Below are 10,038 nucleotides of genomic sequence, written 5' to 3'. Positions count from 1 at the left end.
AACCTTTTCCATGTTCTAAGTGCAATTATTCATGTTCTCGAAGGGGCGATCTTATGAGGCACATGCTGACTCACAGTGGAGAAAAACCTTTTTCATGTTCTAAGTGCAATTATTCATATTATCAAAGTGGCCAACTGAAGAGCCACATGCTGACTCACAGTGGAGAAAAACCTTTTTTATGTTCTGAGTGCAACTATTCATTTTCTCGAAAGGGCAATCTGAAGAGCCACATGCTTACTCACAGTGGAGAAAAACCTTTTTCATGTTCTAAGTGCAATTATTCATGTTCTCGAAGGGGCGATCTTATGAGGCACATGCTGACTCACAGTGGAGAAAAACCTTTTTCATGTTCTGAGTGCAATTATTCATGTTATCAAAGTGGCCAACTGAAGAGCCACATGCTGACTCACAGTGGAGAAAAACCTTTTTCCTGTTCTGAGTGCAATTATTCATGTTCTCGAAGGGGCGATCTTATGAAGCACGTGCTGACTCACAGTGGAGAAAAAGCTTTTTCATGTTCTGAGTGCAACTATTCATGTTCTCTTAAGGGCAATCTGAAGAGACATATGCTGACTCACAGTGGAGAAAAACCTTTTTCGTGTTCCGAGTGCCACTATTCATTTTCTCGGAAGGGCTATCTAAAGATGCACTTGCTGACTCACAGTGGAGAAAAACCTTTTTCATGTTATGAGTGCAATTATTCATGTTCTCAAAGTGGCCAACTGAAGAGCCACATGCTGATTCACAGTGGAGAAAAACCTTTTTCATGTTATGAGTGCAATTATTCATGTTCTCAAAGTGGCCAACTGAAGAGCCACATGCTTACTCACAGTGGAGAAAAACCTTTTTCATGTTCTAAGTGCAATTATTCATGTTCTCGAAGGGGCGATCTTATGAAGCACATGCTGACTCACAGTGGAGAAAAACCTTTTTCATGTTTAGAGTGCAATTATTCATGTTATCGAAGGGGCGATCTTATGAGGCACATGCTTACTCACAGTGGAGAAAAAGCTTTTTCATGTTCCGAGTGCAACTATTTTTTTTCTCGAAAGGGCGATCTAAAGAGGCACATGCTGACTCACAGTGGAGAAAAACTTTTTTCATGTTCTGACTGCAATTATTCATTTTGTCGAATGGTCTCTCTGACGAGACACAATCTTAAACACCATGGAGTAAAACGAACTACACCCGAAATAATTTACAATCGTTAGTAAAGCTAAGGTTAAGAAGCTTCATTTTATTTAATATTTTTTGGAAGCAGCTCTGCAACGCACACAGCTCGTGCATCTGAGAACGTTAAAAGTGTATCTTAATTTTGAAGAAAAAGTGAAAATACGGCCAGCAAGAACGAAACTATTTATGTGGTGAGTAACGATAATGCCGGCCTATTGGCCGTGTCTTAGTCAAATTAAACTAAATGACTATCCTGGTTTAATAGCCAGAAATGATAAAACTCTACTACATCGCAATCAATTAGCTGACTCTCGCAGTGAACTCGAGCCGGGGATGTTGCACGATGAAACTGATCTCTCAAACAAATATATTTATTCATCATCAAAGTTTCGCTTAACGAGAGCGGATGCGCTGTAACCGAAGGTACATAAAACTGAAACATTCCCATTATTCTCACTAAATATTGTATTTATATTCGTTTTTTAAGACATCTTCTGAAAGTAAAGCAAAATGGGTGAATTGTTATTAACATAACAGCGATATAACTAAATATGTTATAACTTATAAGTGTACATTTTTGTTATTTGTTTTTGGGGTGTTATGCCGTGTTGCGCTAACTCTTTCTTTAGCCAACGTTTCGGACAACATTGCAGTAACCATCATCAGGGCAGATGTGTTATTTTTAAATAACACATAACAAAAATACTTTTTGCCGTGAAAATCTTATATCATATATAAGTGCACATATTTCAACTCGATTATATAAACACTATAAATAACACTATAAAATAGAAGTAGGCCGAGTGGCCCAGTTGAAGCATTGTGAACCATGTCATTTTACTTACTTCATTATTAATTATCTTTTTCTTAATAAATATAAATTTTAATTTGTTTTTTTACATTTTTTTTTTAATAATCATATTTCCTCAAATCATTATCGATTACAAACACTACATATTCTTCATCTTGGGGCTCACCACTCTTTTAAACACAAGCACTTGCTTCTATAGAATTCAATTCAATTCAATTCAATTTGTTTATTTCTTTAAAAACATTACAAAATTACATTTTATTTCGTTTTTAAGTATATTTGTAAAATGGTATTACATAATAGTTAGCGGTGTATAAACTATACCAGCATCAATAAAGCTTGCCTTTTAAAGGCAGCTTCACCGATGCTAAATATGTCGATATCCGAATTAATTCTGTTCAACAGCAAGACTGCTCTCCCCACCGGCATGACCATTGGCAAGTTGGTCCTGCAGGCCGGGAGATAAAACAGTCTATGCTGTCGGTGACGGAGATAACCATCAGGAACATAGAGACTAAACATTTTACAAAATCAAAAGCTGTGAAAAGTAAGTTGACGAATTATTTTAGTTAACATTTTATTAACTTCTTATAACACAGCATACTTATTTTGTGGCACCATTTTAATTGAAATTAATAAGATACTTCGTTTTTACCACTTTTATTGTTGATTACCAACATGTTTCATGAGCAACGCTCACTTCTTTATAAAGAAGTGAGCGTTGCTCATGAAACATGTTGGCAATTAACAATAAAAGTGGTAAAAACGAAGTATTTTATTAATTTCAATTTTATTAACTGTTTAAAGTTTATTGTTTTCAGTATTGCCAACTTTAACTTTTTGGTAAAAAAATTCATAAAGTACTTTATCTACTAACAATATTACTATCACAAAATCCTTGTTTTGGAATTCAACTAAACACTGCATGTAATTTCCGTACTAAAAAATATAAATCTAATATTCTTGATATTAACCCTAAGTGTCAGAAATTTTCTACTGTTTTTATAAAGGCCACTGAACTGTATATTGTTGTTATTGCTTTGAACAACTGTCAAAATCCTTCTCTATTTGTACCTACAGCAGAAATCTATGGCACAAATTATTTTAATAGTATTCAACTCAACTACATGAACACTCATAAACACAATATTATTGCAATTCCTGTCAACAGTGAAAAACATTATTTTTTGTTCCTTTTAAAATCTATTGATTTTAGTTTTGCCAAAACTTACTTTTTTTATTAAATTTTTAATTTACTAGTTAGATTGTACTAAAAAAACTATAATATATCTTCAGTACTTTGTATAATTTTCTGTATATTAATTCCCAGTAATTTACATATCAATTTATTTCCATTTACGAAAAACTCTTATACTTTACTAGACATTATAATATGGTTGAAATTCTTCAAAACCTTAAATGTGATTAAATAAAACGTTTCACAACCGTTTAAAAACTATATACAGTACGATTACAAATATCAGAAAATTTTAAAAATATATTCCTTTGCTTCACTGAACAAAATTGCATCAAACGCTCATATATTATTAAATTTAATCCTTTTGCTAAAACTAGAAATGGATGACTACATTATTCAACATCTTGAAAAAAAAATTACGTAAAAAAATAATTTGTGACAAACTAAAATGACTGTAACACAATACTTCAAATAACTCCAGATTCCTTTACCATATTGCATCTAAACATACGATCTATAAAGAAAAAATTTGATCATTTTCAAGTAAACCTAAATGTATTAAATAAATATCCTGACATAATCAAACTGACTGAAGCCCATTTAAAAACCAACTCAATCATCCCAACTCTTTCCAATTACAACTACTTTCAGAGCTCACATTATATTAACAAAAATAGTGGTATTGTTATATACACAAAGACGATTTTTAAAGACGTAGGTACTCTTTACTGAAACGAATATGACTAATGCAAACTGTATTATTATAAGATTGAGCATTAATACTAAACTACCTTTACAGATAATATCAATATACAGGACACACTCAGCTGTTATATCCACTTTTATTGCAGAATTAAATAATATTATTTTAAATAATACATGTACAAATAATTTTCTAATTGGTAATATTAATATTAACATTGCTGAAAATAATCACACTATTGAAAAGTACAATTATATCAACATGATGACCGTTTTAAATTTTAAACCCTATGTAAATAAATATACTAGAGAATTTAATAATCAAATACCATCATGTATTGATCACATATGGTGTAATTCCAACTACATTGATAATCTTCAAACAATAATATGGAGAAACAACATAACGGACCATCATACATGTATTCTTAACCTTAACATAGAAAAACAAAACATTAATAATAGTAATAAATCTAACATGCCTAAAATATCGATAAACCAACAAATACTTCATGAAAAACTGTCTCACGAAACATGGGAATCTATACTCTGCACAGAAGATGTAAATAATAGTGCTTTAAAATTTCATGACATCTTACAAAAGCATATAAAAGATTCAAGCTGTGAAATACACAAAAAAATATATAAAAAAAAATTCAAAAAAATTAAACCATGGATTACCCATGGTCTAGTGGTTTCCATTAGAGAAAAAGAAAAATTATTTAAACTTACAAAAAAATTCCCACTAAATAATTCGATTATTTTACACTTTAAAAAATACAGAAATAAACTAACGGCACTAATTAAAATGACCAAAGAAGAATTCTACAAACAAAAGATGTTAAATTCAGGTAACAGTGGTAAAAAAATTTGGAATACAATAAATGAAATAATTGATAAAAAAAGAAAGACAAGTGACATTTCAAAGCTACACATTAACAATAATATGATGCAAGTTTCTGATAACCCAAAACTATGTGCGAATGCTTTCAATAATTTTTTTTCAAATGTCGGAAAAAATCTCGCAAACGAAATAACTAACAACATAAATAATACCACCACATCAGGAATTCCAGTAGCTTCATTAAATAAAACGATAAAAACATTCGAAACGATAACCGAACAAGAAACTGTTGTTATAATACAAAACCTAAAAACTGAGTCCGCACCAGGTTTTGATGGGATAACCGTTGAAATTCTGAAAAAAAATCTTAACTTTTTGAAAAAACCTATTACACATATCATAAATAATAGTCTTAAAAAAGGAATCTTTCCATCTATTTACAAAAAAACTATTATTTCACCGATTTTTAAATCAGGTGATACTAAAGAAATTAATAACTACCGACCTATATCAGTATTATCAAATATCTCAAAAATTTTTGAAAAGGTAGCAAAAAAGCAACTGCTAAAATTTATTGAAACTAATAATATATTGAGTGACCAACAATTTGGATTTCGCGAAAAAATAAGCACACAGGACGCAATCATAGATTTAACAACAAAAATACATCAAGCACTAGACAAAGGCAAAAAATCTCTTGCAATATTCATAGACCTAAAAAAAGCCTTCGACAGCATAAGTCACAAAAAATTACTCTACAAGCTTAACAAAATAGGAATTATAGATAATGCCAAAATGTGGATAGAAAGTTTCCTGAACTCTAGAAGTCAATATGTAAAAATAAATAACACTCTCAGTGAACCGAACACAAGTGACTTTGGAATACCACAAGGCACCATATTGGGCCCTCTTCTATTCATATTATATGTTAATAATATCTTTAAATTACCATTAACAGGAAAACTCATTTCATATGCAGATGATACTGCAATTATATTTCAAGCGAATTCATTGAATGAACTTGAAATAATTGCTAACAATGATATCAATACGTTAAAAGAATGGTTTGATAAAAACTTATTAACATTAAATATTGAAAAAACATATTATATTATTTTTAGTATAAACAAAATAAACCCTTTTATTACATTAAATATTAAAATACATTCAAAAAAATGCATATCAAAAAAATCTACTTGCCAAAATAATGACTGTTTATCCATAGGAAATAAAAATGAAATTAAATATTTAGGTGTAATAATAGATAGTCAACTTAAGTGGAAAACTCACATAAACAATATCATAAATAGATTAAGAAAACTCATTTACATATTTATTAGTCTAAGAAATATACTTAACCTAAAAATTCTTAAAAATATTTACTACGCTCTAGCCCATTCAATAATACAGTATGGTATCGTTGCGTGGGGGGGAGCTTACAAATCATCACTTTTACCGCTGGAAATCACTCAAAGGCTGTTAATAAAAATTTTAATAAAAAAACCATCAGACTACCCAACCTTACAACTTTTCCAAGATTTTCAAGTCCCATCACTAAAAAATACATATACGAAAAATACGCTACTTCAAATCCACAAAGATCTGTATAAGAAGTCACACCATGCCATGGTTCGTGTCGAGAGCAATAGGCAAAATACAATGGGTCGCTTATGGACTCCATTAATGCGTACCAGTTTTGCACAACACTATTACACGTACACTGGAGTGGTATGGTTTAATAAATTAACGACTGAGATGAGATTAGAACCGGACTTTAATAAATTTAAAAATAAAATTAACTTCACTACAATAAATTATTTAACGAATTAGAATGACGATGATATCTCACTATATTATTTTATAAATTATTGTATAAAAAAACTAAAATCTCTTCACTTTATATGTTTTTATGATTCTTTTTTTCTTCTATTTACATATGTATGTTAAGTTTTTATTATTTTCCCTTTACACACGAGTTTATGACTCTTGTAAAGGTAAACATGTTTATTTTTATTGAAATATGTTCTTACTATGTAAATTTAAACATTATACTGTATTTTATAAAATAAAAAAAAATATTAAAAAAAAAAAAAAAAAAAAAATTGAAAATTGTAATAAAAAAATACTGGACTTGGTATTTTCAAGTGATACTTCAGTAACTGTAATAAAATCAAGTGAAATATTATTACCTGTAGATAACTATCATCCTCCATTAAATATTAGCGTATTACTAAATAAAATACCAAATCTACAGTGCAAAAAATCACTTCACAATTTTAATAAAGCTGATTTTAATCACATTAATGAATGCTTAAATGCTACTGATTGCACTTTTTTAAAACAAGAAAATATTAACGAAAATATCAACGTATTCTATAAAATAATTCACAATATCATAGAAAAAAGTGTGCCTTACATTAAATGTAAAAATATTTTTTTCCCTCAGTGGTTCAATAAAGATTTAATTGACTTGACTCTATTGGAGAAAATACATAAAATGTACAAAAATTCTAAATCAATTAAAGATTATATTCAATTCAATTCAATTCGACGCCAATGTCGCGATCTTTCAAGCCGAATCTGAAAGAATTAGGTGGGGGTCGTCACTATTAACTGAGTTATAGGGTCTTGAAGTTTCGTACGCGACACTTTGAAAACATGTTTTGTATATTATTTCAACTATGAATTAAAAACAATCAAATTAACAACTATTTCATACTTTTGACATTTCAGCAGTGCCAACCAAAAAATAAAAAGTGTTATATATCATATAATAATAATATCAATGCATGGAAAATTCTGAAAATAAATATCATTTGCCAGATTTGTAGTTTATTATTTAAAATCTTGTAAATATTAAATTTATATATAACCTAACCTAATTGTGATTTTCTATAAAAAAAATGACCCTTTAAGAACGCCCACTCGCGTTCCCTTTAGAGTTTTATCCCAGTTTTCAAGTAGTTTGTGGGCTACGCTAGGTTTGTATACACTGGTTTGTGATTTAATTCTAATACCCTTTTCCCATGTTCTTCTGCATACTCTAACCCAAACTAAGAACCTAACCTATTTTGTAAAAAAATATTATTAGATATATGGCAACACTTTTCTTTTTTTGGCTGGCACTACTGAAATTTCAAAAGTATTAAATAGTTATTAATTTGATTTTCTTAATTCAGTAAAAACACAAGATAACAGCAGAAAAACATACCTTATAAATCGGAAAAACCTTCTTCGTCCGATGTGTCCTTATCAGACTCGCACGTCTCGAAGTGTTCCTGTGGAATACGCGGGTTATACAAGAGTCCAGCTAAACGGTATAACTCCAAAGTAGGGTCCTTCCCGCGTTATTTGCAAGTTTTTAAAAACATATATCGAGCTAGATTACCAGGTACATGAGCTTTGATTCTACCAGATGACGTCATGGAAGATTTGGCTGCCCGCCAAGAGGACTCAATGGCATTTGTGTGGGCTCCAGAATCAGGGTCCTTGAAATTTTCAGAATGATTCACCGTCTGGTGCGTGTAGCCTAAGTCCGACAGACAGTCATATGCCTTCCAACAGTCACTGATAATCAGTGTACCCTTTTCAATCCATTTCTCGATTATGGGCACCAAAGTTTCAGAGCTCCGAGACTCGACGGCTACCATAAACACGCGGCCGGAGCCACGTTCGTAGCCGCCGAAGACCCATTGTCCTTCACCATAATGGCCACGATGATACTTTCTCTTACCAATCTTGGATTCGTCAATTTCAACGACCTTACCCGGGCCGCCGATCTTTTCTAAGCGACCAAAGTGAGCATCGAGTACAACTTCCCGGCAGAAGAGGCCCAATCAACCAACGCTTCTTTCGCCAATTCCAACTGTAAGCCAGAAAGCCGTAACGACGCACCTTGCACCCAAAAATTGACGAATCAGCAAAGAACGTACCGGTTCGAAACGCTACTCTTTTGTTGCACCGCTCAGCCTTCTTCTTTCCCCGTGCTAACTTTCTATTACAAGCCCATCGGAACTAAAAAAACCTTTCTTTAACACACTTCATAAACAATCGAATATCCGCAGACATAAAAATTCAAAACAATCCAAAATCCCTCACCGATCTTCTTCCAACCTCAACTTCATCGCTTGCCCACAATCTGGACAATTATAACTACCATCCGCAGGAATTAGGCCCCACTCGACTAACTTAGACAACATTTCGCTTTTGTCGTCACAAATCTTCAAAATTTTGAATAAATTCATGGTTATTTATAATTTCTATTAAAAATATATCTTGGAATTCAATGGTGTCGTCAAACAAAACAACACAAAACAATATTGTGCCGGAAACAATAGAAAACTTTTTTTACCTCGATTTCTAATTAAAAAAAATTGCTAATAAAATTACCTAGCCAGATATTAAGAATAGATACAGTACTTACCTATTGACAAATCAGTTCATGAACAAAATTACGTAAATAATTAAGTAAATTAAATATGTAACCTTACCTAACTTTGTTTTAATGATAATTAAAAAAAATAATAATTAATAATACATATTTTAATTTAAATATACCATATACTCTATTAAAATCAAAGTATTTAAACATATAATTTTTTTTTGGTAAAATTTCATTTTAATGTAAAAAAACTTTCCTAAAAATCTTGTTGAAATGTTATTAAATTTTCAGAATGTTAACATAATTTTTTTTTTATTTGGGTAGTATTTTTTGTTTTACATTAAAATTAATTTTTTTAATTTAAAAATAATTATTAAAAAACTTGCCTACAAATCTGGTTAATGATATTTAATTTTAAGAATTTTCCATGCATTCAATTAATAACATTGATATTATTATTGTATGGCAACACTTTTTATTTTTTGGTTCACACTGCTGAAATTTCAAAAATATAAAATAGTTGTTAATTTGATTATTTTTAATTCATAGTTGATAAATGAAACATGGTTTCTATGTATCGCGTACGAAATTTCAAGACCCTATAACTCAGTTAGTGCCGACCCCCACCTAATTCTTACAGATTCGGATTCCCCAGTCTAAATCAAGTTCAATTTCGGTTATTCGAGTGACTCCCCTAAACCGAATTTTACCCGTTTATCCCTTCGATTTCTGATTGTGGTTAAAATCTATCTCATTTTAATTTGTATTCACAATTAACATATTTTTAGTTTCTATAAAAATAAATTAGCTAAAATCGTCAAACTATATTTTAGCAGCCATGGCACAAGGCCTAGAGCGTTGACATCAAATATGGGCAGCTATCGTTCAACTGAGTATATTAACCCTTCAGATTTAGCAGTCATGGCACA

The sequence above is a fragment of the Hesperophylax consimilis genome, chromosome 20 (assembly GCF_061612785.1).
Source record: "Hesperophylax consimilis isolate HC1 chromosome 20, BYU_Hcon_1.0, whole genome shotgun sequence".
NCBI classification, from domain to species: Eukaryota; Metazoa; Arthropoda; class Insecta; order Trichoptera; family Limnephilidae; genus Hesperophylax; species Hesperophylax consimilis.
Note: the sequence above shows the minus strand (reverse complement) of the source record.